Source organism: Arachis hypogaea, chromosome 17 (assembly GCF_003086295.3).
Source record: "Arachis hypogaea cultivar Tifrunner chromosome 17, arahy.Tifrunner.gnm2.J5K5, whole genome shotgun sequence".
Classification (NCBI taxonomy): domain Eukaryota; kingdom Viridiplantae; phylum Streptophyta; class Magnoliopsida; order Fabales; family Fabaceae; genus Arachis; species Arachis hypogaea.
Genome location: NC_092052.1, coordinates 81,898,827 through 81,907,373, shown reverse-complemented (window position 1 = coordinate 81,907,373; position 8,547 = coordinate 81,898,827). Strand labels below are relative to the sequence as shown.

Here is an 8,547-nt window from a genome sequence, read left to right as displayed (position 1 = left end):
TGATTTGGAGCAGATGTGCTGTTTTGGTTTTGATAAGTGTGTGGAGAAGTGTTGTTGTGGGGGTGTTGAGATATCCTCTGGGTGAATTGCTGGTGAGCTGCATTGTTGTTGGAGTTGTAACGTCTCTGGTCTTGGTTTTGATCTTGCTCACTTCCCCACCAAAAGTTTGGGTGGTTTCTCCATCCAGGGTTGTAAGTCTTGGAGTATGGATCATAGTTTTTCCTTGGTGAATTCCCAATGTAGTTGGCTTGCTTCTGACTCCCCTCTGCTTCTTCATTCACTCCTTCTTAGATTGTTGATGAAGATGAGATTACTGCTACTTGGTTCCTCTCCATCTTCTTCGTGAGGTCAGCCAGCTGTTGGGTAATGAGCTTGTTTTGGGCCAACAGAGCATCTACATTGTTTAGCTCCCTCACTCCTCTTGTGTTCCCTCTTTCGGAAGCATAGAAGTAGTCGTTTTCTACTACTGTTTCAATAACATCTATGGCTTCCTCAATGGTCTTCTTCTTGTTCAAAGATCCTCCAGATGAATGGTCTACGGCCTTCTTTGACTCATAAGAGAGCCCTTCATAGAAAATGTGTAGCTGCACCCATTCGTTGAACATGTCAGGTGGACACCTCCTTGTTAAGTCCTTGAACCTCTCACATGCTTCATACAGAGTCTCACCATCTTGTTGCCTGAAAGTTTGAACCTCAGCTCTCAGCCTATTGATTCGTTGAGGAGGGTAGAATCTTGCTAAGAATTTGTTCACCAAATCCTCCCAAGTTGTCAAGCTCTCCCTTGGGAAGGATTCCAGCCACTTGGCTGCCTTGTCCCTGAGTGAGAAAGGAAATAAGAGCAGTCTATAGGCGTCGGGATGAACACCATTAGATTTCACTGTGTCACATATTCTCAGGAAGGTGGTCAAATGTTGATTGGGGTCTTCTTGAACACCTCCTCCAAACGAACAGTTGTTCTGAACAAGGGTGATGAGCTGTGGTTTAAGTTCAAAGTTGTTGGCATGGATTGTTGGCTTTTGGATGCTACTTCCACAATTTCCTGGGTTTGGATTGATGTAAGAGCCCAAAACTCTTCTATCCTCCCCAGCATGATTTGCTCCACCTCCTCTGCCATGGTTGTGAGTCTCTTCTTCATGATGATTTTCCATGTTTTCTTCCATGTTTGGTTCAAAGTATTCCTCAAAGTGTTCCTCCTCTTCTTCAGCACCAACTACATGTTTTTCTTTTGCCTCCCTCCTTAGTCTAAGGAAGGTTCTCTCAGGTTCAGAATCAAAGGAAGTTGAAGCCCCGCTTCTTCTCCCTGTCATACAACCAACAAGTACAAGCGAAGAAAATAGGTACAGGCAGTATTTGTGTCAGAGTTACTGTTAGTTGTGGGTGATGCAATATATCAAACAGTTAGTGGGTTAGCAAACAGAATTGAAAATAACAAAGAAAAACAAAAGAGTAGAGGGGGAAGGGAAGAAGTTTAACTAAAACAAAAAGTAAATCACTCAAACAGAAAATGAAATTCACAAAATAAAAATGCTCAATCTAGTGATCTTCCAATTTAATCATTGTTGATGCACAATCAATCCCCGGCAACAGCGCCATAAACTTGATGCACGGAAAACTTGTCTCTCAACAAATCTCCCTTCGGCAAGTGTACCGAATTTGTCATCAGGTAAAAACTCACAATAGAGTGAGGTCGAATCCCACAGGGATTGATTGATCAAGCAACTTTAATTAGAAGAATGTTCTAGTTGAGCGAATCCAGAATTTGGGTTGAGAGTTGCAGAAAATAAAATGGCGGGAATGTAAATAACAGAAAAGTAAATGCTAGAATTAAAGGACTGGAAGTAAATGACTGAAAATAAATTGTAAAATTGTAAATGGGAATGGGGGATTTGCTCATAAAAGTAAATGGCAGAAATTAAAGAGAATGGGTAAGATCAGAGATGGGGAGTTCATTGGGCTTAGGAGATGTTGCAATTCTCCGGATCAAGTTCATTTTCATCTCTTCCTCAATCAATGCACTCATTGATCTCCTTGGCAATCTTAAGTGATTGGATTACAATTTCTTGCAATTCAATCTCTCAAATCTTGATCAATAGCCAATTCCTTGGTCAATTGCTCATGAGAAGAGATAATGTATGGTCATTGATTATACCTCATGCATTTCCCAAATCAAGTGTTGAGAGGGTTATAGTCACATACCCATCCAAATCCAATTTGGTCCAGCATCAGAAAGCATTTCTAGCTTGATCTCTTCATTCCTCTTTCAAGGTTCAAAAGAGATCCAAGTTTGAATAGCTTCTCTTCCAAGATAACTACTCAATTGGATGAAGATCGAAAGCTTTCAAGTAAAATCAAGAGGAAAGATAGAAGAAGAATAATGAAAATTAGTATTGATTCATCAAATTACAACAGAGCTTCCTAACCCAATGAAAGGGGTTTAGTTGTTCATAGCTCTTGAAAATGAAAACAAAGATGGAGAATACATCATAAAACTAGAATTGCAAAGAAAGTAAAATACAGAGAGTAGTTTTCTTTTTCCAGCCTCCAGAACTCGTTTCTCAATTCAAAGCTACTCCTATATATACTACTCTTCTTAGCTTCTAGTGTGATTCTTCAAGTCTTTGGCCTTTGGATCTTGAGTTTGAAGCAGTTCCTTTCTTTATTTGGGCTTGGCTTTACTTGCAGAGAGAAAGTGCGAAGTGGGCGGAGACATTAGTTCAGGACGTTAGGGGTGTTAATATTTAGTGAGAATATAAGTTCGAGAACATTAGTGACACTTAACATTGTCACTAACGTTCCAATGCACCCCTTTGCCTCACGTTAAAACCCACGTTAACTAGGTTAACGTGGCTTTTAACGTTGCCTTGTTAACCTTTGAGAACGTTAGTGACACTCAACATTGTCACTAACGTTCCAGTGTGCCCCTTCTTGCTTCACGTTAAAGCCCACGTTAACTAGGTTAACGTGGCTTCTAACGTGGCCTTTGCCATCCTTTGAGAACGTTAGTGACATTCAACATTGTCACTAACGTTTCAATGTGCCCCTAGGTCTCACGTTAGAGTCCACGTTAACTAGGTTAACGTGGCTTCTAACGTGGCCATCATTAGCCATCCCAACGTTAGTGACAATGTTGAGTGTCACTAACGTTGGCTCATCCTTCATTCCTCATCGTTAGCTTCCACGTTAACCAAGTTAACGTGGAAGTTAACGTGACTCTTGGGGGTTGTGTGGTTGTTTCAACGTTAGTGACAATGTTGAGTGTCACTAACGTTGTCGACAACTCTTCATCCCTTACGTTAGCTCCCACGCTAACCAAGTTAACGTGGGAGTTAACGTGGTACTTTGCACCATAGGCCAACGTTAGTGACAATGTTGAGTGTCACTAACGTTGGCTTCTCTTCCCCCCTTAACGTTAGAGGCCACGTTAACTTGGTTAACGTGGCTTCTAACGTGGCCACTTATGAGTAATTGCCAACGTTAGTGACAATGTTAAGTGTCACTAACGTTGGCTCAACTTCTCTTCTCCACGTTAGAGTTCACGTTAACTTAGTTAAAATGACTCTCGAACGTGGGCATTGATGGCTTTTTGAGAGTGTTATTGACAATCACTTTTCTCATTAACCTTGCAAGTTACCTCCCCTTTTCTTGCTTCCTTTTGGTCCTGAAATCAAGCAATAAAGTGCATCAAAGCAAAATCCTCATGAAATTATGTAAAATGCACAATGTATGCTTGAATCAAGGCATAAGTGAATATCTACCCAAAACTAGCTTATTTCCTAAAGAAATGCATGAAACTAACCTAAAAACATTAAAGAAAAGGTCAGTGAAACTGGCCAAGATGCCCTGGCATCATATATGTCCATTTATGCCTTGTATTCATGTATTTATATGATTGAGGCCATTGACTCATTAGCTCAATTACCCAAATAGCCTACCTTTTACTCTCCATTGTTAGCCAATTTTGAGCTTACGCTTAACCCAATTGTTCTTTATTTTAGCACGTTACAAGCCTAAAGTGGAAAAAAATAAATGTCCTTTATTTGGATCTTTGATTAACTTAGGCTAGTGAGAGTGTTTATTATTCAAGTTTGGGGAGATTTGGGAACATTGGTTGGGATAAAAGGATATTTTGTATTTCTATATTTGGGAATTGGGTGCATAATCATGTATTAATCAAAACTTATACCTTATGCATTGATGTTTAGTTGGAAAAAAAAAGAGCAAAAAAATGAGAAAAAAAAAGAAAAAGAAATAAATGTGAAAAAAGAAAAGAAAAGAAAAAAAAAATATATGGAAAAAGAAAGAAAAAAGAAAAGCAATAAAAAGGGGACAAAATGCCCCAAAGTAAAGTTCAATAAAAGTCAATGCATATGTGTGGTGATTAGAAAGAGAATGCATGAGTATGTGAAAAGTGAAGAATGGGTAGTTAGGTTAGCACCTAATTGTATAGGTTATTATATAGGTTAGGTGGGAAAGTCTAGGTTAATCAAAGATCCAAATTCTAGTCCACTTAACCATATACAATCCTACCTTGACCTTAGCCCCATTACAACCTATGAAAAGACCTCATGATGAATGTATGCCTGCATTGAATAATTGTTGATTGTTAGATGAAAAACAAATATTAGAAAGCATGATTAGGGGAGAATTGGGAGAATCGACCCTATACACTTGAGCGACTAGAGTGCAAACACTTCCGGTGAGGGTTCGATGCTCAATTCCTTGATTCCCGACTTTCATGAGCATTCTTCCTGCGAGTCTATTTGAACTTCATTTTTATACTTGAATTGGTAGGATTCATGCATCGTCATATGACCTTAGCCCTACCCGTTTATACATGATCTTGGAGGATTGATTTATTTTTGACCAAGTAGGTAGAGTCATTTTGCATTTAGTTGGATTCATTTAGAAACGATGCATATAGATAGGTTGCATTGAATAAATGTTCATATCCCTTGTTCCCTTCCTGGTTTTGCATGAGGACATGCTATGGTTTAACTGTGGGGAGGTTGATAAACCCCATTTTTAGGGTTTATCTTGTGTCGAATTTAGATAGTTTTATCATCTTTTCCCACATTTATTCAATGAAATAGCATGGTTTTGTAAATTCTCCTTTAATTGTGCTTAAGAGTGAAAACATCCTTTTTAGGTCTTAAAATAGCATAATTTAATTCACCTTAATTCCATTAGATGCCTTGATATGTTTTCTAAGTAATTTCAGATTTAGGAGGCAAAGATTGGATTGAGGGAATGAAGAAAAAGCATGTAGAAATGGAGAACTCATGAAGAAATGAAGGAATCGCAAAGCTGTCAAGCCCGACCTCTTCGCACTTAATCGATCATAACTTGAGCTACAGAGGTCTAAATGAGGCGGTTCTAGTTGCGTTGGAAAGCTAATATTTGGGGATTCAAAATGATATAAGATTTGTCATAGTTTTCTGCATACGAGAACACGCACATGCACTGTAAGCATACGCGTTGGTGATGGCACGTGATTCACTAATTGCAACTCGTGGCCAGCGATTTTCTGAAGCATTTTGGGCCCAATCCAACTCATTTCTGATTTTATTTAACCCAAAGATTGAAAGGGAATCAACATCTTTAGTCATAATTTAGTTTTAGAAGTAGTTAGAGTTAGTTTCTAAAGAGAGAAGCTCTCTCTTCTCTCTAGAATTAGAATTAGGTTAGATTAGAAATTCTTAGATCTAGGTTAATTTCATGCTTTGATTCACTCTTCCTTTTGTAAATCTTGTTCTTCTACATCTCTTCTCTCTAGTTTAGTATTTAATTCTTGTAATTCTCTACTTCGATGTTGATGCACTTTTGTTTCTCCTATTTTCCTTTTAATGCAATTCATGTTTTGATTTCCTTTATTGCTTAATTGAATTGTTGTTATTGATCTCCTTGCAATTGAGTAGTGTAGATTTACTTTTATTGCAATCTTATTATGCTTTTCCTTTTATGCCTTCCAAGTGTTTGATAAAATGCTTGGTTGGATTTTAGAGTAGAATTTTATGCTCTTGGCTTGGGATGGTAACTTAGGAACTCTTGAGCCACTAATGTCCAAGTAATTGATGATTGGGAGCCATTGACTCTAGTTCTCACTAATTGATTTGATGGAGAGCTAGGACTTATGGACTTGGATTGATATAGCTCATTTGACTTTCCTTTACTAGTTAGAGGATGATTTAATGGGATTGATCCTTGGCAATTCTCATGTTGTGGTTAGTGATAAGGATAGAGATCCTTGACCACCAAACCTTGCCAAGACCGTTTTGTCATTTAAATTTCATTGCCATTTACTTTTCTTGTTTCTCATCTAAAACCCCAAAAATATATAACTCATAACCAATAATAAGAACACTACCCTGCAATTCCTTTGAGAGACGACCCGAGGTTTAAATACTTCAGTTATTAGGATTATTAGAGGTTTGTTACTTGTGGAAAAAAATTTGTATGAAAAGAATTATTGTTGGTTTAGAAACTATACTTGCAACAAGATTTTATTAGTGAAATTCTATACCAACAATTTTTCGTTCATCAACAGTGCCCACAATTTGATCTTGGTATGTTGTACGTGTTCACTTTATCCGAGCTACATCTAGCTCGAGAGCAATCCTCCTCTTCTTGTCCTCTCTTATTGGTAGGACCACACCACGATGTACCTTACCCAGATTCTTCGTACGGATGTGAGACAGACTTAGATCTTGCTCAGTGCCTTCTTATTCCCACACTTTCGACCGAGCCCATGTCCGATGACCTTTGGGAGCACGAGACAGTAGCTACTCAGGCTGACTCTTCTGATGAATTCCCCACTTGGGTTGATCAGTTAGATGAGGACTCCGAGTCTGATAAGGAGCCTTTTCCCGAGGGGTTTTGGACCACTTTCCAAGAAGATGTTCGGAGATCACTCCAGAGATAGACATAGAGGATCCTCTACTCCCTTTGATGATTTGTAGAATTATTTTCCCTTGCTTTTGTAGTATTTTTTTAGAGGGATAAAACCTTTCTGTAGTTCGGTTCTAGTTTAGGGAACCCGTGTGAGGGTAGGGACTAATTTTCTTATTTTGTTTATGTATATATGCCTAGATGCATGATGCGCGGATATTTTATACGGTTTTTGGCATCATTTTCATATAGTTTTTAGCATGTTTTGTTTAATTTCTATTAAGTTTTTATAGGTTTTAGTGTTAAATTCACATTTTTGGATTCTACTTTGAGTTTGTGTGTTTTTATGCAATTTCAGGTATTTTCTGGCTAAAGTTGAGGAGCTAGAGCAAAAGTTAGCAAAAGTCTGATTCAGAGACAGAGAAAGCATTGCTGATGCTGTCCGGATCTGACCTCCTTGCACACGAAAGAACTTTTCTGGAGCTAACAAATTCCAAATGGAGCGTTTTCAACGGATATGGAAAGCTGACTTCCAGAGCTTTCTAGCAAGTCTATACTTTGCTCCATATTATAAGGCCCAAAACTGGAATTGAAAGAACTCTTTCACGTATTAGGCGAGCTCGGCATCAGTTAGCCTCTGAGGGTGGTGAAGTGATTGTTATCAATTCACCAGTCTCATCTGAGGGCAAATCTGAACCGCCATCTGAGGGAAAAATAAGCTCCTCTACTACTAATTTAGTTGATTTACGTGCAGGTAACATGGCAGCACCAAGGAGGATCACTCCCTAGGAGGCAGGAGCCCCAGATTTTACACTGCAACCGTATCAAGTGCGTCATCCAAATTTGGCTGCAGATTTTAAACTGAAGATTGCGCTAATCAACTTGATGCCTAAGTTTCATGGCTTACCTGCTCAGGAGCCTATCAAGCACCTCAGGGATTTTCAGACAGCCTGTTCTACTGTTAGGTGTCATAGTGCAAATAAAACTTCTATTCTGCTAACCACCTTCCCGTTTTCTCTTGAGGGAAAGGCGAGGGAGTGGTACTACTCCCAACCTGAAGTAACTGTTACCAACTGGGATACGCTCAGGAGAGAATTCTTGGAAAAATACTTTCCAGCTGAAGTTACAGACAGATTGAGAAAAGAGATTTTTTGTATCATTCAAGGTGAATCAGAGACTCTTTATGAGTACTGGGAGCGCTTCAAGAATCATCTGGACTCATGCCCACCACATGATTGACAAGTTGGTATTGATCAGCTACTTCACTCAAGGCATGAAGCCTCGGGATAAGACTACATTGGATGGTGCTAGTAATGGTTCCCTGAAAAAGTACAAGACTGCGGATAAAGCATAGCAACTGATCAGCGACCTAGCTGAGTCCACTCAGAATCACAGGCACAGGAATAGCCACTTAAAGGCTGTTGCAGAGGTTTCCTCTAGCAGTGAGACTACTGCCATCACACAGGCTATATGTGAAATGACCAACCTACTGAAGCAGATGCAATTAAATCAACAACAAACTCAGCCTCCCCCACCACAACAAAGCCAACAGTTGGTTCCCCAAAGAGTATGCAGAATTTGTGCTGATAATAGTCATTACACTGATGAGTGCCCGCAGCTCCAACAAGAAGACAACACCTTGGCAGCTACTCATAACTTCTA

General features: G+C 39.1%; 2 non-coding genes across 2 annotated transcripts; one reads left to right on the top strand and one right to left on the bottom strand.

Moving 5' to 3' along the window:
- The first annotated feature begins 603 nt into the window (after positions 1–603).
- On the top strand, positions 604–707 carry LOC112768499 (small nucleolar RNA R71). Its single transcript, XR_003185918.1, has one exon. It is a non-coding gene; the product is annotated as a small nucleolar RNA R71 (small nucleolar RNA).
- Positions 708–8,016: 7,309 nt separating this feature from the next.
- Positions 8,017–8,123, bottom strand: LOC112768346 (small nucleolar RNA R71). The gene has a single exon (XR_003185782.1). It is a non-coding gene; the product is annotated as a small nucleolar RNA R71 (small nucleolar RNA).
- Positions 8,124–8,547: the final 424 nt, after the last annotated feature.